The 21,364-nt window shown below is 37.6% G+C and overlaps 1 protein-coding gene across 7 annotated transcripts in view; it reads right to left on the bottom strand.

Annotated features, from left to right (window-relative positions):
• The window catches only part of USP49 (ubiquitin specific peptidase 49), an 85,795-nt gene that overhangs the window by 50,767 nt on the left and 13,664 nt on the right, over window positions 1-21,364 (bottom strand). For 4 of the 7 annotated variants that reach the window (XM_070514950.1, XM_044776663.2, XM_070514952.1 and 1 more), the window contains one exon: window positions 1,817-1,890. The exons of 1 other annotated variant lie outside the window; for it this stretch is intronic. The gene's annotated coding sequence lies outside the window, so the exon portion shown is untranslated. Of the gene's footprint in view, window positions 1-1,816; window positions 1,908-21,364 lie in introns of all 7 variants that reach the window. 2 more of the 7 variants (XM_070514953.1, XM_070514951.1) reach the window with 1 other exon arrangement.

The following is a 21,364-nucleotide window of genomic DNA, read 5'->3' as shown; positions in this document are numbered from 1 at the left end:
AACAGTGCCTGATACATAATAAATACTCAGTAAATGTTAACTTCCGCTTTTATACACTAGTCTTCTAAAATATTCGCAGCAGACAGAATAGTCCATATAATCTAATAGAGCCCCAGAACAACACAGGAGGAACATGTTAAAAAGGGATGACTGTTTGTGTCCTTCCTTCTAAAAATAGGTAATTGTCTGCACCACCTAATACTGACAAGCCATGGAAAAGATATCAAAGACATTTTCAAAACTCTTATGATGCTGTGAAACAAAAGAAACTCAACAAGACTTGTCCTTCAAAATAGACTTAATGGAAAATTTGACATGGCTATCTGGAAACAAGAGAATAGTGAGTCCTGCTTGACATAGAGACTTTTATGGCAAGACAGATCACCACAGCCTGAAGACAGTTGTTTATTCATATCTGCCTGTCACCATCATCTATACCACAAGACACGCAATGAGACCTGAAGGTGTGTAACTCTATTCTCACACATAGTCTAGACCATACTCTGGGAGAAACGAAGTCTGCAGCCAAAAAGAAAACTTTGATGGAAAAATTTAAAAATCATTGCCACCACAGTTAACCTTATCCAAGATGGTTTAACTCTTGGAGTAGATCAGAAAAAGCTTCCTCTGTGGAGAGATGGTACATAGAAATGCTAACTGGGACACATATGAGAATTAGAGCTAACCCTTACTGAACACTCAAAATGTTCTAGCCGTTATTCCAAGTTTTTTATATGGATTAACTAGTTAATCCTTAACATTGCTATGAGATGGGCATTTACTGTCCCCACCTTATACCTGAGGAAGTGAGGCACAGGGACATTAACTTGCCCAAATGTCAACAGTGGCTAGTCAAAAAGAGTCTGGCTCCTTGGGGCCAGCCCAGTGGCACAGTGGTTAAGTTCATGAACTCTGCTTCAGCAGCCTGGGGTTCACAGGTTTGGATGCCAGGTGCAGACTACACACTGCTCATCAAACCAAGCTGTGGCAGCATCCTGCATACAAAATAGAGGAAGACTGGCACAGATGTTAGCTCAAGGCCAATCTTCCTCAAGCAGAAAGAGGAAGATTGGCAACAGATGTTAGCTCAGGGCCAATCTTTCTCACCAAAACAAACAAACAAACAAAAAAAACCAGTCTGGCTTCTAAGCTCAAGTTTTTAACCACTAGGCAAAGAAGAAGGTTGCACAAATACATAGGAAACACCTATGTACTTTGGGAAGAGGCTAAGATTCAGGTAGAGGGTTTTAGTTATCTATAATGCTTGAATTATTGACAATAAGAATGTATGGACTGGTGTAATTAAGAAATTTTATATTTCATAAATTTAGTTAAATCTCTTATTGAGCTTTCTCTGGAATCCTATTTGATTATCATCTGACATACAACCTGCACTGCCTCAATGAATGGGATCCCCATGCTGAGCTGAACACCACAGCAGCTGGCAGTATTTGGAGAGGAAGAAGGGGTGGTTGATATTCTTGATAGGTCACGTCAGACAGTCTCCATCCAACCACCATAACCTTCAAGACCTACTCTAGGCTTGTTTAAGTATGCTTGCTGGTCTCCAGGTCTCATCTTTACCTTTAGATATGGCTGTGTCCCTCTTAGCTTAAGTTAGTTCATAGTACTGAAAACTTCACAACAGTTAACAAAGAAGAGGGTGGAAGTTTAGAATGGGGATAAGACAAAGATAGTCACTCATCACTCACCCTATTAGTATTCCAACCTCAGCCATGTATTACAGATTGGCCATACATAACACTCTTAGGAATAGTTTTCATTAATAACTTTTCATTACAGTTTAATTTCTTACCCATTAAACAAGTTTTTTCCATCTTCTTCCATATTATTCCATAGTCATTGGTTAGGTTTCCTCTTCTCTGTTACCTATGGGGGAAAACAATCTGTAAGAGAAAAGCAATTTCATGAATTTCATTTATAAATTCAAAGAAAGGATTGGTATATTACAGTGCAGTTTAGTAAACTCACTACAAGTCCACAAAACTGATGTAAAAGAGTGGAAAAAGCTGTGGTCTTTTTTTCAGCTAAGAGCAATCAAAGATTCAGTCACTTAGGAATAGGCTGATTCATAAGTGGAAGTATGAAAGTGTGCTTCCTGAAACATGTACTTTTGCATTTGTTTTAGGTCTTAAAGATTAAATGTTGTCTTTGCAAACAACTCAAAATTGCCAGAAAAACAAAATTCATGGTAACAAAACACTTGAGTATCAAAAGCTAAAATATCAAAACGAAAGACACCAAGAGGTGGCTCCTCTGTGTTAAATGAGTTCATGACTTTGAGGTAAGCAGCATGCTTCTTTAAAAGCAGCATACCTTCTATACACAAGGATATTATATTCGTCAAAGATATCTAGAGTGTAGGATACGGACAAATTGCACGTATAATCATTTTTTTAGGTTTCTGACGCTTTATTCAGGAAGTAGGACTCAATAAAACTTGAGATTAGTATGCCATCAGCTGCCATGAAGCAAGACGAAAAATTCTCTATTTTGTCATCCTAATAACTAACACAAGACTTCCTCTTAGAAGGAATTTTCTCTGTGAAAATATGTTCTCCCAATATGGGTCCCCCACCTCTCACGTCCAGTCCCCCTGAGTGGATGGATCCCTGCAGAATGGCTGTCAAGATGCCAGAGTGGCTGTCAAGAAAGGGAAATTGCTCTGAACTAGACAAGAGGAGGAATTTGTTATTTTCTCTCTGAAAGGAACAGAGAGAAGAATGATGAGCAGAGGGAAAGGAAGAGAAGAGGAGTTATTATAGTGGAGCAAAGCTGGGATTAGGTGGGGGTGAAGTTCTCAGGTTAAGGGAGGTCTGAAAACATTTTAAGAACAGGGCTGCCTCACTAAGAAGTTGTTTGCATTAATGCAATGTAAGGCTCACCACACCTCTATTTTGCCTCCTTTCTTCAGTTAGGTGCACTAAACCCACAAATGCCCTGTGTGAATGGGGCCTTTCTGAAAATCAGAGAAGCCAAGTTTCACATCTGGGTGCCCTATGGTGTACATCAGAGGCACATGACAAGAAAACATGGGTCCAGGAGGCAGAAGTGGTTGTAAGATGGTAAAACCCAGGAAATGCACAAATACTTTTATGAAGAGCTTACAACTTCCACACATTCTAGGTTGGGGGTCTGAGGGAACCTTATTCAGAAAACTAAACTGACACTGTACGAATGGTGGCTTTATATTAATAAAATTTCCCTCTTTCCTATCCAAATAACTATACTTTCAATATAAGAACACCAAAAGATTAAAAGCTAACTTAATTAAATTTAAATCCAAGTTATCTGAATTAATTCTGGATGCTCCCCAAAAGCTGACCACAATAACCAGTTCTATACTAAATAGCACCTAGGATATAGAACTACATAGAGTTCAGGCTTAAAAGCCCTATGAAACAGCTATTAACCTGAAGAGTAATGACTTCAATAATTTTGATGGTGATCTTGACAATGGGGAAATTATAATAAGTCAGCTTAATTCTCAAAACTATTAAGAAAACTCCATACATTCAAATATTTTCCACCTAGGTCCCACTTACATATCATTTAAACTACTATAATATACTTTTGAATGGGGGGTATGGAATTACAGATATATAAAACAAACCACTACAGTAGGAACAAAATAAAAATGTAGATGACATCCCTTTAAATGGCCATTAGAAATAAGTCCCCAACAAGCATCTATTAGTGAAACTTGCTGAACTCTCAGGCTTTGTGGTGTCATGGAAGGCAAGAGCACAGGATGTAGAGTAACAAGAGACCAGTTATCCTCATGATGTCCATTGACTAGTACAAGACCCTATACTAGCTACTTAACTTCCCTGAGCCTGTTGTCTCATCTGGTTCATAGCAGTGGTGTAAGGATTAAATGAGACTGCACGTAAAATGCTAGTCCACTGTCTGGTACATAGCTGATGATCAACAAAGGTTCAGTTTCCTTCCTTTCTTTTCTACCTTTAGTTTAGAGCAATTTTCAAGGCTTGAGAACGAGAAAATCCATTCTTGAAATCTTACCCAAGGGGCCGGCCCCGTGGCCAAGTGGTTAAATTCGCACGCTCTACTTTGGCGGCCCAGGGTTTTGCCAGTTTGGATCCCGGGCACGAACATGGCACCTCTCATCAGGCCATGCTGAGGTGGCATCCCACATGCCACAATTAGAAGGACCCACAAATAAAATATACAACTATGTACTGGGGGTCTTTGGGGAGAAAAATTAAAAAAAAAAAGAAATCTTACTCAATTTAGTCTTATTCTGCCAAATAATAATAATAATAATGATGATGACAATGTTGATGATGATAGCTGTTAACACTTAGCCTTTAATGTATGCCAGACACTCATCTGAGCACTGTTACACATATTAACTCATTCACTCCTCACAACTATGAGATAGGTAATATTTTTATTCCCATTTCACAGACATGGAAACTAAGGCACAAATAAGTTCCAGAGTTAATAAGTGGCAGAGATAGGATTCAAACCCGTTTCTGCTCTTAAGATACACTAGCACCAAGGACTAACAACAAGGTGACAGCAGCAATGCTCTTTCCTTAAGAGCTCTCTAATATTAACGTAGTCGGGGAAGGAATGTTCGGATAGCTTACCAAATAGAACAGACCCATATTTTAGGTATTAAGGCTTTATATAGATATATTTTTAATACAGTTTATATATTTAAAAATAGTTTATATATTATACATCTCAAAATATTTTAAACATATTACATATTGCATAATATATATTTAAAAATTTAGAAAGTCAACCAAGAGAATATTAATAAATTTAAACCAGAAAAAATTTAACCAAGATTTTATACCGTTTCCAGAAAAGTCACTCATGTGGCATTCTAAAATACAAACATTTATTATTCTATGTTATATCTTGTCTGTAACTGCCTTCCCCTGTAAGGTCCTGAAGGACAGCAACAGCATCTTGTCTTACTGTGAACATCAGTGATGTCTAAAAAAGTGCCTAGTCTTTTCTAGGTGCTCAATAAACACTGATAAAAGAATGAAGAGGCTAGACATTAAACAAAAAGACTTTCAAATCCACCTATTATTTCCATTCACATTCTAAGGCACTAACACTCTAGGTTATTTCCCACCATTCACTCCATAATTTTACTATGAGTAAGGCCTTGTTGGATTTAAGTGTTTTCCTTGACCCAGTCACATTTTTGGCCCATTCCAATTTATAAGCTCATGTAGCAAAATGTCTGATGACAAAAAGTCTCAAGCATACAATTAATCAGAAGATTCATGCATGAATGTATGCATGCAACATGTTGTTAATAGCACTTTCTGATTTTCTAAGTGCTGCGACACACAACTCCCAGGTGCCTCAAGACAGCCCTGAGAGTAGACAAGGCAGGTGTGATACTATAGGACGCTGCACCCAATGCTGATTGTTTGGGAGTGGAAACATATTTTCATTGCCACTGCCAAAAAAACCACTGGCTCAGAACCTAAGTTAGGCGCTTTCTCTGTAGGTTGGGTAGAAAGTCTACAAAATGACATATTTTTAAGTCAATGTCATAAATAATTTTTTAATCATACACGATCAGTCAAATCTAATCAAAGTAAAAACAAGTCAAAAGCCTAGGAAGATACAAAGGTAGAGGAAACTCCCACAACTAAATAAGGAAACATTTTACACGCATCTACAACTAAATAAACCGCATGTAAGATTTTAAGAACAGCACAATTAAATCTCTCATGGCCACTAAATTAGGAAGCCAAATATGACTGGTGGGAAGAGAGAGCCAGACTAGTATCAAGAGGCCTGGGTCTCAGCGCACACTCTGCCACTGAAGAGCTATGTGATCTCTAGAACCACTCAAATTTAAAATTCTAAAATTTTGTATATACCACCCAGAGTAAATAATAATGCAAAAAGAAACATATAACATTTTACATTTCAGTGCACAGCATGGACAGCATGAACAAAGGCTCAAGATCTGCCCCTTTACTGCTCTAAGATTCTAAGTTATTAGTTTGCCATTGGTTTTACCCATTAACGGCTCTGGATAATGGTTTAGGGTCAAACTCAAGACTTCTGCAGAGAAAGTGCAAAACAGACAGATTTATGATTTTCTGTGAAACACAAAGGGTGCTAGGATTGCATTCACACACACTGACTGTGGTTCAGAATTATCTAGGTGGTAAAATCTAACTCCACTTGACAGATGAATTGATTTCTTATAAACTGTTTATTAAAATGCCTTTTCACTATTAAACAGAAATATGGTCCACAGGCTTAGGAAGCTGTTATACAGCATACATGGAGTGACAACCTAACCTAAACTGTGAGCTTCTTGAGGACAAGGACTGTTTCTTGTTCATTTTTGCGTTCTGCTGACTTTACGTATATTGTTGTTTGAATTAATCACTCATAGAGGATCCCTTCTTCTAAGTTTATCTCAAATTTTACTTCTTAGGTGATATGCTTCCTAACATTTACAAAGTATTCTCAGTTAAAAACTTCACATGGTATTTACCACTGCAAACTGTAATTTTATCATCTCCCCACAAGTACATTTTTATATTAGAACAAAACATTTCATATTGTTTTAGCCTTCTTAAATAAAAACAATTTGGAGCAGCCAGTCTGGTGGCATAGTGGTTAAGTTCATCTGCTCTGCTTTGGTGGCCTAGGGTTTGCAGATTCAGATCCTGGGTGTAGACCTACATGCTGCTCATCAAGCCATGCTGTGATGGCGTCCCACATACAAAATTAGAGGAAGACTGGCACAGATGTTAGCTTAGAGCCAATCTTCCTCACAAACAACAATCAATCAATAAATAAAATACATAAATAAAAAGATATATATATATAAAACAATTTGGAATCAATTCAATGATGTATAAGAGATCCACAGTCTCAGACTGAAAGATGGTCAAGCCCAACATTAGAAATTTTCTTCCCTAAATGCCTGTGTGGTGGGTAGGATCAAAAAGGCTTTAGAAATCCACCTGCCTTGTTGACTGGCTTCCATATCTAACAAGATACTAGATGGGTCTATTTATAAGGGGCATAGGATTTGGGGAGAGTGAAAAAGCCTTAGATTTAGAATCAGAAGGCTTGGGTTGAAGCCCCAGGATATCCACTTATTAGCAGCGCAACCTCAAGCAACTCACTAACGTCTTGGGACCTCTACGTCCTCACATGTACATGGATATAACTTCAGCTCTACTCCCTTCCAAGGGCGCTGGGAAGATCAAATAAGAAAACTGTGTGTAAGTGCATTATAAACTGACAAAAGCTGTACACGTGGATTAGCTATTATTTCCTTGCTACCAAAGAAAGCAAAGACTTTACATCTTTTTTTTTTTAAAGATTTTATTTTTCCTTTTTCTCCCCAAAGCCCCCCAGTACACAGTTGTATATTTCCAGTTGTGGGTCCTTCCAATTGTGGCATGTGGGACACCGCCTCAGCATGGCCTGACGAGCGGTGCCATGTCTGTGCCCAGGATGCGAACCGGCAAAACCCTGGGCCGCCAAAGCAGAATGAGTGAACTTAACCACTCGGCCATGGGGCCGGCCCCTACGTCTTTATTCTGGTGAGAAGAGACATTGATATTCGAACTTTCCGGGGGCTTGGGGAGTATGCTGGGATAAAAGAGCATGATCATTCAGGTAGAGCTCAAGAACCCTAAAATGTGTTTGGTATCTGGATCTTTATTTTAGTTAAATAACATCCTAGTCTTAACAGCTTAATAAGGATTAAAGAGCATAAGATCTTAGCCAGATTGGGAATTCCTTCTCATCAAAAAATAAAATGACCTAAAAGCAATAGCATAATATACTTGCATTCTCCCCAATCATTCAAGATAAACATATGCAAACAAAAGCAATACCAGATCCCATTTCATTTGTAGAGCACTTGTGTCAGCCACACAAATGACTTTGCATATAGCATACACCAGAGTTGCTATTTCATCATTGTGCTTAAATCTAATCCTGCTTCTTATATCCCCACATATAATAAATATTATACCAAGCACATTTTACAACAGCAATTTTAATGGGAAGAGGACATTTATGAGCATTTATTTTACTCCTACCAGATACCATGCTGTGTGAGGTGTTTTCACATATATTTGCTCAGTTAATTCTCACAATGAGGTAGGTGTCAGCAGCACTTTACACCCGAAGAATGGAAACTCAAATTGGTTATTAAGTGACTATCCCAGGACCACACAGCAAGAAAAGAGCAGCACCTAGGCCCAAGATAATTGCTTTGAATTAGCGCAATTCCAGTAACCCGACATCAGTGGCACAGAACATGAGGTTCATTTAAGTAAAGTTTGGTGCCAGGGTAAAACTTAGATGGCAGTTAATAGTATCCTGAAGCACCTTATGTGCTAAAGATATAATAAGGTTTAGATAAATGGGTGGACTATATACCTGTGCCAAGCAATGCAAAGTTAGGAGTGTTTGGACAAGATCTAAAGCCTGTAGAGCTTTCCAACTAAATGATTCTAGCAGAAACAAGACAGAGTTTGATGGTTACACTGTTAACTGGTTAGAGTAGTCAAAGATATCAAATAAATACAGATCTTAAAAATATAAAATTGGAGGCCAGCCCCTTGGCCAATTGGATAAGTTCGCACGCTCTGCTTCGGTGGCCCCGGATTTCACTGGTTTGGATACTGGGCGCAGACATGGCACCACTCACTAGGCCACACTGAGGGCGGCATCCCACATGCCACAACTAGAAGGACCCACAACTAAAATATACAACTATGTACTGGGGGGCTTTGGGGAGAAAAATTTAAAAAAAAAGATTGGCAACAGTTGTTAGCTCAGGTGCCAATCTTTAAAAAAAATTTAATTTTTTTTTAAATTTAAAAAATATGTAAAATTGTGTCAAATTACTAAACAATATTCTAATTAGGTATAATAGTTAAGAGAACAGGTTTAGGGGCCTGATTGGCTGGAGCAGAATTCCAGTGGGACCAAATTCCTAGCTCCATGCTCAGTTTCCTTACCTGTCTCATACAGTTGTTGGGGAGTTAGGATGTGTAAAGTGCTCAGAAGAGTCAATGGCATGGGATAAGTGCTCAATAAATGTTACTTATTATCTTTCTAGTATTACCTTGCATAAAAAACATGTGTTGGTGAGGATATGGAGAAAAGGAAACCCTTGTGCACTGTTGGTGGGAATGTAAATTGGTGCAGCCACTAGGGAAAACAGTGTGAAGGTTCCTCAAAAAATTAAAAATAGAACTACCACATGATCCAGCAATTCTACTTCTGGGTATTTATCCAAAGAAAACAAAAACATCAACTCGAAAAGATATATGCGCCTCCATGTTCACTGCAGCATTATTTACAATGATGGATGGATACACACAAACACACACACACACACATACAATGGAATATTAATCAGCCATAAAAAAGAATAAAATCTTGCCACTAGTGACAACATGGATGGACCTTGAGGGCCTTGTGCTAAGTGAAATAAGCCAGAGAGAGAAAGACAAATACCATGTGATCTCACTTATATGTGGAATCTAAAAAGGCAACAATAACAAAACCCCAAGCTCAGAGATACCAAGAACAGATGGTGGTTGCCAGGGGCAGGGGGTGGGAATGGGTGAAACGAATGAAGGGAGTCAAAAAGTACAAACTTCCAGTTATAAAATAAATGTGTCATGGAGATGAAATGTACAGCATGGCAACTTAGTTAATAATACGGTACTGCATATTTGAAAGTTGCTAAGAGAATAAATCTTAAAAGTTTTCATCACAAGAAAAAAATGTTTTTTGTAAATATGTATGGTGACAGATGTTAACTAGACTTATTGTGGTGATCATTTCATAACATATACAAATACTGAATCATTAAGTTGTACACCTGAAACTAATACAGTGTTACACATCAACTCTACCTTAATTAAAAAAATAACAAAATAAAATATACATGTAAAAAGACTGAAGGCCTTCCATTATTGAGCTATTTTGCTTTCAAGTCTAGAATTTAAAACATAATAAAGAGAGGCTAAATCCTAACTTTCTTGATAATAGTCAGGATAGTGGTTAACCTGGGGTGGGACACAAGGAAGGATCACACAAGGAAGTTTTTACACTTAGAGGATGCTCACCTCAGCTTTTGTTTTACTAGTCTTTAAAATGTACAGGTTTCCCCTGCTATCTGAAAAGTTTGCTTTATGACACTTTGCTTTTATGAAACAACTACATTAGTACCTGTTTTCACTAATGGAAAGAAATCTGAACAGGATTTTCACTTTTACAAAAAAAAGTGAAAGGTGAAAATAGCATTCAGCATTTGTTTTGCAGTGAGCCATTTTAGAGGCTAAGCAGTCAAGCATATTGTCATATTTCAAGACTTCCACATCAGCCACAGCAGACAATGAACATCAACCTTCAACACTGAGGCAGGCAGTCATAGAAGAAGGTGTAGACATTAGTGACCTGTCCACCCTGATGGATTCAGAAGATGATGAGATGTTAATAGATGGCATTCTTCCTATCTCTCCTATACCCCCGTATCCAGTACTTCCCACCATCCCAACCTCCGACGACTCAGCCTAACACACCAGTATCACCACCACCTCTCAGCCTTCCAGTGTGCTCCTTGTCTTGCTGATTCTGGCAAGTGAAACGACACTGTAAATACATGATTTCTACTTGATATAGGCTGTGTATTTATGATTTCATTGCTTATTTTACCATATGTTAGTGTTATTTTAGGTTTTATGTGTTATTTGGTATGATTTGGTAGGTTATTTTTGAGGTCTGGGAATGCTCAAAAATTTTTCCCATATAAATTAACGGTAATTGCTTCTTCACTTTACGCCATTTTGGCTTAACAAAAAGTTTCACATAAATGTTCTCCTTTCAGATGGTGGGAAACCTGTATCTTATTTCGTAATGAAAAATAAAAATTAGAAAAAGTATAAATGAATACATTTCCAAAGTATAATGAGAAAGCATTGTTTAACCCTAGAAGAGGTGGAGAGAAAAAAAACAATGCTCTATCATTCTAAGTGTTCTAGGTTACTTCAGATTGTTTGCAACAGTTTAGCTCAGCCATGGAAAAATTTCCATTGGATTCTATTCAATCCTAAGAGACATTATTCTTCTTTGTTGGTCAGTGTCATAAAGGACATCACTGATTCATTGGGAGCACCTCTGTTTCTTTTTTTCTTTTTTTTTGGTGAGAAAGATTGGCCTAACATCCATTGCCAATCTTCCTTTTTTTTTGCTTGAGGAAGATTAGCCCTGAGCTACCACCTGTGCCAATCTTCCTCTATTTTGTATGCGGGACACTGCCACAGCATGGCTGGTGAGTGGAGTAGGTCCATGCCTGGGATCTGAACCCACGAACCTGGGCCTCCGAAGCAGAGAGTGTGGAACATTAACCACTTGGCCGTGGGGCCGGGCCCAAGAGTACCTCTTTATGATCATGAAATCTGAAGGCTGTAAGCAATCTCAGAGGACTTGTCTTTCAAAATGTTTACTTTTCAGATAAGGGAACATTAGACCCCTTAGCTTCCAAACAACAGGTTTTCCCCACTCTGCTCCTAGCTATTATTACTAGTCAGGAATGAAACACAAAGGAAGGGGCACTAATATGTGCCCCAAAAGATGCGAGCACCTACAGAAGAGCCAGTGCTTCAGCCAAAGAAGGCACTCCACAAACATGTGTGTAAGTGAATTTATTCAAAAGATTAAAGCACGGTTTCTGTCCCCAAGAATTTTACATATAAATGAAAATCACCAAAGGTTTCTATGTCAACATATAATGAATTCAGTGATGTTCTGGAGCAAACAGTACACAGCACAAAATATAGGAGGGAGGGGAAAAAGGTTAAGGGGTAAAATGCAGGAAGGGTTCTTGGAAGAGGAGAATTGAGCTTTGAAAAATTGGTAAAGAAAGCAGTCTAGAATTTCTCCAAAGAAAGTTGTTGACATGTTTACAATACCTGCTTCCCTTTTCCACATTATTTAAAAATTTTAACAGGCACCCTAATTTTTTCTAAACAATTTTACCTGCTATAATTATATTCAGGAAAGAGTTTCCACTCTATTCCACAGAGGACTTTTGGGATCCACTGAGAAGGGAATAGTAGGAGGAAAAAGAAAACTTTTAAATGCTCAATATAAATTCTTTAAAACAGAAATATCTTTAAATGGCAGGACATAAATTTTCTCAAGTTTTAAAGTTTATCAAAATAAAACTAGACCCCAAAAATTAACAGAAAGAAAAACATAAAAACATAAAATCCCATGACTGCAACCTGAAACCTACACTAAATTAATGGGACATTTGGGTGACATAAAGGGCTCCTCTTTCCAGCTACTTTAATGAGAACAGAATCATGGTGGCAAGAAAAAGAATACTGGAGAAGAGACTCTGTTCTAGTTCTAGACAGAAGAGTGAACAAAAGTAAGCCACTTCTGCTCTTGGGGTCTCAGTTTCCACATCTGTAAAAGGAACATTTAAGTTACTCAATGACCTAAATTTCTGTAATTCTATCTGTAAACTCCCCAGTCATTCAGATATCATTCTCTTACAGCAAGCTATAGGTTAGGCATTAATCCACAGGGGTAGCAAAAACCAAATGAATTTATGTCACATGCAATTCTGCCACTGCAGCAAAATTGTGCAATTGCTGTAAGCCAACAAGTCTTGTGTTGAAACAGGACATCAAAGAAATAAGCTTGGATTTGCAGTGAAGCACGATGCGCTGAAACCTGCATTCACCTCTGCTCTCTCCAGAACTCCACTAAAATGGCATTAAAAATGTAAAATCCTAAAGCACAAAGAACAGGTGAGGAAACAACCACAATAAAGTTTCTGGAAGCTGAAAAGCAAATGAATAAGTTAATTGATTTAGTTGAACAAAGAAAGCAAAAACTAAGAACATTTTAAGGGGAAACCCAGAGCAAACAGAATTGTGCTGGGATGCACCAGAAAAGCTCAGAATGCCTCTGAAATTGAGGTGAGCAGGCAGGGCTGAAAACAGGAGAAGAGGCTGAAAGTCCTACCCCAAGATCCTGACTCCAAATAGCCATCAGTCAGAGGATGGGAAGTTTACTCTCTGGAAACTAAAGAGACTCTGGACAGGCATAACGAGGAGCAGGCCTACCAGACTTGAAAGATAGGGGTTAAGGGAAAGCCAATATCCACAAGGTAAATGTCCCCAGCTCTCTCTCCACTCAGCTCCCCAGATACTGGAGCCACGTGTGTAACCGATGATTGAAGCATTCTCTCTGGGGAAGAACCTGGCCCAGAGAAAAACACCTACAAACACTGATGCTGCAGATGACCCTCCAAGGAAGCTGGGTCCCTGGCTAATCACCTTATAATGAAGATGACTAGTTAACTTTTAGAAGCCCCCACACTCCAGCAATTCAGCTTTCAGTTTTTCAATGGCTCATTCTGGAATATGCGTAAGATGGCCAAGGCTATACATTTAAGGAAATTCCATAACTGAAAGACCAAAACAAATGATCAAGTAAAGGTATTTTAAGGGAACAGAGATAGTCCAGGAGGCTGAAGAAATTTTTTTAAATTATAATTAAAATACTCAGAGAAGAACTATTCCACCCATGAAACAAAAATAGAAAACTATTAAAAAGCAACAGAGAAAAAAACTCTTGAAAATTAAAAATATGATAGCAGAAATATAAAACTAATTAGAAGAGTCTAAAGATGAAGTTCAGGACACTTCCCAGAAAGTAGAACGAACCAAAAAGATGAGAAATAGAAAAGATGGGAAAATTAAAGGACCCGTCAGTTCTAAGTTCCAAACACAAATAATAAGAGTTCCAGAGAGAAAGAATACGAGAACTGGGGTCAAGGGGGAGAAGGGGGAGGCTGATTAGAATTTAGGAACTCAAGGGGCCGGCTCCATGGCCTAGTGGTTAAGTTTGGTGCACTCTGCTTCAGAGGCCCGAGTTCGGTTCTCAAGTGAAGACATACACTACTTGTTGGTGGCCACGTCTAGGAAAATGGCATTAAATACCAAAAGAAACAGCTGGAAGAGTAGAAAATGGAGAAAAGGCAGAATGTTGGGGAGAGGAAAAGCAGGTAGTATACTTTTATGCTATATACAGGCTTAGCACTGATAAATATTAAATTTTAAAAGATTCTTAAAAGGTTAAAAAGAATGTTTTAAAATCATATCTAGGGGCCAGGCCAGTGGGCACAGTGGTCAAGTGCGCACGTTCTGCTTCAGCAGCCCGGGGTTCGCCGGTTCGGATCCCGGGTGCGGACATGGCACCACTTGTCAAGCCATGCTGTGGTAGGCATCCCACAAATAAAGTAAAGGACGATGGGCACGGATGTTAGCTCAGGGCCGGCCTTCCTCAGCAAAAAGAGGAGGATTGGCAGCAGATGTTAGTTTAGGGCTAATCTTCCTCAAAAACTATAAATAAATAAAATCATATCCAAAAATATGGTTTTCCAAGCAGGATTTCTGAGGGAAAAAAAGAATGAAAAAAACAATTTTCAAGGCAGAGAAAAATCAAAGTATTTGGAAAACTCTACACCTTAGCTTAGTGTGTGGCTTTGTTTGAAAAAAATTAAGAGTAGGAAATAACGTTTTGCAGATAGACACTTATTTAGAAGTCTAACCACAAAATGAGCAAAAAAAAAGGAAAAATTCTAACATATTATGGGAAAAGTTCATGGTTTACAGCTGCATCAATCACGTCACAAATTAAAATTCTTTTTTCACTCAGTCAAGCAGATGCTAAAGCAAAGTCAACAGAACAACTTCATTGCATCACATTTTGGTCAGAAATGAAAACACTTAAAGAACTCTATTACTTCCTCAGGAAAGGAAAGCACAAATCCTGTGAATCTGCTGGAACAAGGAAAAGAGCATTCTGAGTCAGAGTCGATCCTTCTTTCCTGAAGAGTGAAACAAGCAGTAGTGGGATCCATGTGCAAATCTCAAACACCTGCTGCCCAACTTTCTCTACGACCCTAAGAAGTGGCACCTCAACTAAGAAGTAGGCTTTTCTCTATCCCCAAATACTTTAAAAATCGAAACATCTATGTTTTCTATTGCCCTTTCATAGAAAAATAAGGAGTATAACGCGGTATTTGTTCATCATATTTAATATCATCTACTTATATTCAATGAGTTTTAAAACAGTACTTATTGATGAATGTTGGGCTCTTCATGGACAGACAAGTAGAGAAGGTGTTGCCTGCTACTTACTCAGCTGTGGGACATGCAGGAAGACTGTAAACAGGGGGAAACAGCCAGATCTGATTTTTTGATAATCTTCTACTGATTTGTGACCAGGGGAGATTTTTTTAAAAAACTAATATGAAGAGGCACTTTCCCACCAAATTTACTCTGGGAAAAACATTTGCTTTCAATTTTCAGCATTATTGAAGACAATTAGAATAGATTAGCAAGGTGTTTTAATTGTAGCATACTTTATAGCTTTCAAGTTGAATGCTTAAAAAAAAGTTTGTTTCATTGTATCTTGGAATCAGGAAGAAAACAATACTTTAAGCTTCTGCATAAAGTATGATGTTCTTCCCTTTTTGAAGTTTGAGAAAATACATTAATATCTTACAAAATATAATGCATAACCAAAAGTTCCTCCAGCTTAAATAAAAAATACTATGTTCATTCTTTCACGCTTATTTCACAGAAGGGAAACAGCTAACTAGAATATGAAGAAATGCTCAAACTCACTAGTAATTAGAAAATACAAATTAAAATGAGACATTACTAAATGGCAAAAATTAGAAATGTTAACAATACCAAGTATAGGGGAGGTTGGGAATGCACTGCCTGTGGGGTATAAACTGATAAAACCATGCAGTAGCCTGATAGTACTTATGCCACAGTACCACTCCTGAGTCTGGATCCCAAAGAAATTCTCAAATACATAAATAATAGACACGTCCAAAACTGTTATTGGTAGCATTGTTTATGGTAGCCTAGCATCCATTACTATGGGAACGGATGCACACCACAGAGTACTAGGCAGAAGTTAGGAGCAATTAGCTAAATGTGCATCCAAAAACATACATAGATCTTAAAACACAGTGCTGAGTGAAAAAAGTAAAAACCAGAGTAAGATCTACAGCATTTTTATAAGGAGAATTCTATAGCTAAATTCTACAACAGTGGGATATAATGAGCAATTTTGCAATTAAACATACATATACAAAAACATCACTAAGTATTTTAGAAAGATGCATATAGAATTGAGGACATATATCGAACACATCAGAGAAGGTGCTTGTGGGGTAGGAGAGGAAAACAGGCGTGGGAATGGGGGCTGAACAGAAGGCGTTTATACATCAACGCTAGACTGTGCCCAACTCATAGAGCATGAAGTCCAAAGTCAGAATAATATTTTTCATTCATGCATATGTTAATTTAGTCAATAAAAACTTACCAAAGACCCCTTGAGTGCCAAGCACTGTGCTTAAATATAAGTTTTTCTTGCTTTTCTGAAGGTTTTTTTTAAACCTCAAAACGATATGTTTTAAGACACATTTTAACAAGAAGTAGAAGGAAAAAATAATTTACATTAGAATATATATACTATAAAGTGAGAAATTCATCATTCTTAAAAGTTTTATAAATTTTTTAAATCAATTATAAAGATACCTTGAGTTCTTTAAATAACAAACTTAAAGGAAAAGTTGAAATACAAAAAGAACTCTAAAGCCCTACAAAATTACATTGTTACATCTCATCCACAGGAAAAAGATCTTTTCTCATGGCTTTCAGTAGTGAAACAATTTGTTTTTGAAGGAGAAATTTTTTCTACTTTATTTGTTCCATGTAACTTTCCCCCCAAAGATATTTCAACTGCTCAGGAACACTTCTCATCAGATTTCTGTTTTCTAAAAGATTTCACAAGCAGACTGCTGGCTGCCAATGTAGGTGTTGTAGCTAATATGCTCATTACACTGTACTGCTAACAAAAACTGATTAACACATTCAGTGCAAAGTGACACATCTATTCCACAATCCCACGGGCAAAGAAAATGATGTCTTCCCCCCAGATTACCTGCTCCAGTGTTTTTTACAAACCCCAAATGTTAACTAGTATACATGATAATATTGGTAAACAAAATCAATAGCAACCTGAAGGACATCACATGTCTAATTTAAAATTGTAACTCTTCAGTGTTTCAGACTTTCACGCTAGGTGTTAGTAGGTGAGAGGATCAAAGGTGAAGAATAGGAATAGTAGGGTCAGCCACCAAGACTAGTGGAAAAAAATCCAAGATACACGATCTGTCGGTGGAGTCACCAGAATCGTTACCACACATAATAAAAGCTATCACGTTAATTTATTCAGGCTTACAAAAGATAATGCATTTTCATTCAATAATAAAAGCTAACACTGAGCACTTAACTATGTGTCAGTCATTGCTCTAAACATTTTATGTACATTATTTAATTTAATCCTCACAACAACCCAATAGACTAGATACTATTATCTCCATTTTATAGATCATTTTTCAAATCAAAAGCACGCTCTTTATCATTGCCTTTAGAACTTCCACCAAAGGGCCTCAAGTTCCACTATATCCCCTCTCTCTGCCACTGTAGTCCTCATTTCTGATTCAAAAACTTGACTGATGTTATCTCATACGAATGAAGCAGTTCTCTTCTCTGGCCAACTTCTTTCTCCTCCCTTACCACTACAGAAAGTTCCTTTATGATGTTCTCAGTTAACCCTTTCCTTACACTTATTACAAGTAAACACTATAGAAGTATATAGAGTAAAAAATGAATACCTCCCCCCAAAAAAGGGAACACCTCAATAACAGTCCTTAACATTTTACAAAAGTAGGAATATTCTATACATATTGTCCTATAATGTGACTTTTTAAAAATAACTTAACTATGGATGTCTTTCTATACCAGCAAATAGAGATCCATTGCATTCTTAAAAACGTAATGGTATTCCATTGTGCGGACTCATCATACATTATTTATCTGGTCCCTAATTAATGGACGTCATTTTTTTGCTATAACAAACAATGATGTGAAGAAAAACTTCGTGCTCATAGTTTTCACACAAGTGTCTGAATATATCTATAGGAAAAATTTCTAGAAGAGGAATTGCTGGGTCACAGGCTATGCACATTTTAAATTCCAACAGACATGGCCAAATTTATGTCCAAGAAAACTGACATTCCCACAACAGTGTGTAAGAGGTCCAACTCCCCCACATGCTCATCCACTACTGGCCATCGTCAACTTGTGTAATCTTTCAATCTGACAGGTAAAAGCAGTAATTATACATTTTATATTTATTTAAATGATTAGGATTAATGAATATATAGCTTAAATAGATTTTGAATTTATTATTAGTTGTAGGCTATGCCGAACTGCCATGGAGAAAAAAATTCAAGAAGCACATTAATTGGGGAGACTGGTAATGTTTAACCAATTTGGGAATTTGGGATTTTAGAATGGAGTAGACAATGATGCCAACCACAAATGAGTTTGGTCTCTTGATTAAAGCACACTTACCTTTCACTTGAAATGCACTGTTAACAGTTCTTTAAGCTATGTCATGTTTAAGGAATGTTTCTTTTAAAAGAGTATATTCAAGTCCATAGTCATATATTCACTTTCTCATCTTACTTACTCATAACACCCCTCTGTGTGATCAGTCCACTTTGATGATATTTTACTTTTTTATATACAAGGTTGCTTATTAATCTGGCTTTTTAACCTCTTTTAGATGTTAAAGCACAAGAGTATAATTACTATATAGCCATGAACATTCACTATAATTAAGACAATTGATATAGGTGGTTTTATTAGAAAACACAAAAAGGAGAGTAAAAGATGATGATGTTAGCAATGGCCAACCACAGATCCCTACAGCATTCTATGCCACAGATGTTCTAGACATTCAGTATTATGAAAACAAAACACTAAAACAGCCCCACATACTCTATGAGTGCTCACATAACTGAGACATCCTCTGCTCATGAATGCTGATTCACTGCCAAAGGCTAGATGTCTATGATTATAATACTGTTAGCAAGGACGGCTGAATTGAGATCTTCACACATTTTCTTACCTGATTTTCTTTGTGACTGCCTCCAGGTAACAATTTTTGTCAGGGGGACTCTAATTAGCTCTAACAGGGAATTTGACCTTATTGTCCTGATAAATTAGTATCCATAATTGTAAAAATAAGTACCACGAATTATCTAGGATTCTAGAAAGGTTTTGGCTCAAAATTGATAAATCAGTAAACTCTTCTCTACCCTTCCTTTAATTCCCAATTAAAATTTATATTCCTCACAGAGCAAACTGATCCTCAAGACTTTATTTCAAAGTCAAAAGGTCTTGCTACTTTCATATGTCCACATGGCCTATCTGAGTGAGCACATGACAGACACTACACATCATCTCTCTCATGTCAGAGATTGAAATAGAGAGAGCAGGGTGCAGGAAAGAGCAGAACACCAATGTGACAAAGTGCTAAAGCCAAGCTATAAAATTATCCTTTGGTCACTCACGGCTACATTTTGAAAAAGGTGATGCAAAGGTAGCACCTATCCAAAAGGCATCTTCCTAACTCACTAGCGACAGTGCTGCCCTCCCACCCCTCACATAACCTGCCCAGCAAGAGAACCACTGCTGGGTTCTAAAGACAATGACAAGAAGCTCTGTATTCCAGCAACGACGGGAGAGATCAGAGAAGACCAGCTTCCTGGGCTCTAAACTACGGCAGACTGCCCTGCTAATCCTCCCCAAATCCCACAACATTGGGGTGGGGGTGGGGAGGCAGAAGAGAAAACAATCCAAAGTTGAATCAAGGACAGTAGCTCTGGATTACAGGAGGTCATAACATTCCTATTTGAATGGGGGGGAGGGGCAGCAGGGCAGGGGATGGGCATATACAAAAGCCTATACGTTTATAAAAACAACACAAAAATACATTTTATCTGTGATCCTTCTGATGTGCTAACCAACATCTGCCCCCAATCATTTGCCAGCCCAGGCTGCACGGAAGGCACAGAGTAGCAGGCATTTTCACACAGTGAGGCTGAAAGAGATGCTACTAGAGTGTAAATTACTAATTAGCTCAATAGAAGACAAAGAGAGAAAATACCTGTCACAGAAGGCTGTTTACAACTTGACATATAATAAAAACAACGCTGAAAATTTCAGAAGAGCGTCTTACTTTTCAGACTTCTATTAACATGTAAATGGCAAAGGAACAGTATTATAGTCTTTAAAAACTGCCCAAGTCTCAGAAACAATAATGCATGACTGGGAAGAACACTTTCCAAATAATTTGTAATTTTCTCATCCTTATGAAAGCAAAGTGTTTTTAATTATTACAATCAGCTTTAATAAGGAGCTATATTTCATAGCTTTGATGATCACTTAAGCAGGGGAGAGGGAAAGAAGCCCACAAGTGCTGTAGTTTACATTTGTGGGAATACAGCTAATAGTCCTTCCAGTGAACTCAGACAAGCCTCATTTGGCAGGTCACGTCTTTATCAGGCTACCATTTTAAGGAACATGAGGATGAGCTGGAAGGTAGCAGTGGGGATGGGGTCAGTTAAATCTCCTTATATGATGACAAGTAGAGAGACTCCAAAATTTTAGGTTTATTTTAGGGGGAGGCAAGGGAATGTTAAGATATTTATATTCATCCCCTTACCATAAGGCAAACCTATTTATATTAATTGTAACCAATGTTCTTAAGGCGGAACATTTTGCACTTAGATCTTTTCCAGCCTCTTGAAGCTACATAAAGATGTTCAAAATATCTATTTCACCTAAATATGTCTTAGTCATGGTGTTAAACAGACCTGTGGCTTCTGTTTTCACATAATAATCAGCCGTACATCATCACTAGCTGGCATATTCTGGGGACCCACTTATGTGTGAACACACTATGGCAGGTGCTAAGGAGGTCCCCAGTAGAGGGGTATACCATGACGCAGTCTTAGCTCATGAGGGAAGGGCCTACAAACTCCTCGTTGACAGGTAAAAGAATGTTTTCCAGAATATACTGAAGACAACAAACCATAAAACCACAAAATCCACTCTAAATCCAATCTTGCAATTTCTTTGCGTCACATGCATGACTAATACCAAACACATACCAACTCACTGATATAGCAAAACATTCTTTCCTTTTCTTTTGAAAATTAAGGTCTTCATAACCTTTTGTTTTTCAAATTTACTTGTTTAAAAATATTCAAGTGAGAGAAAATGATAAAGCAAATGGGGCAATATGACAACAATTGATGAATTTGAATAAGGGTATACAGAAGTTCCTTGTACCATTTTTGCAACTTTTCTGTAAGTTTGAAACATTGTAAAAAAGA

This window comes from Equus asinus, chromosome 8, assembly GCF_041296235.1.
Source record: "Equus asinus isolate D_3611 breed Donkey chromosome 8, EquAss-T2T_v2, whole genome shotgun sequence".
NCBI classification, from domain to species: domain Eukaryota; kingdom Metazoa; phylum Chordata; class Mammalia; order Perissodactyla; family Equidae; genus Equus; species Equus asinus.
Note: the sequence above shows the minus strand (reverse complement) of the source record. Positions and strands in the feature narration are given on the sequence as shown.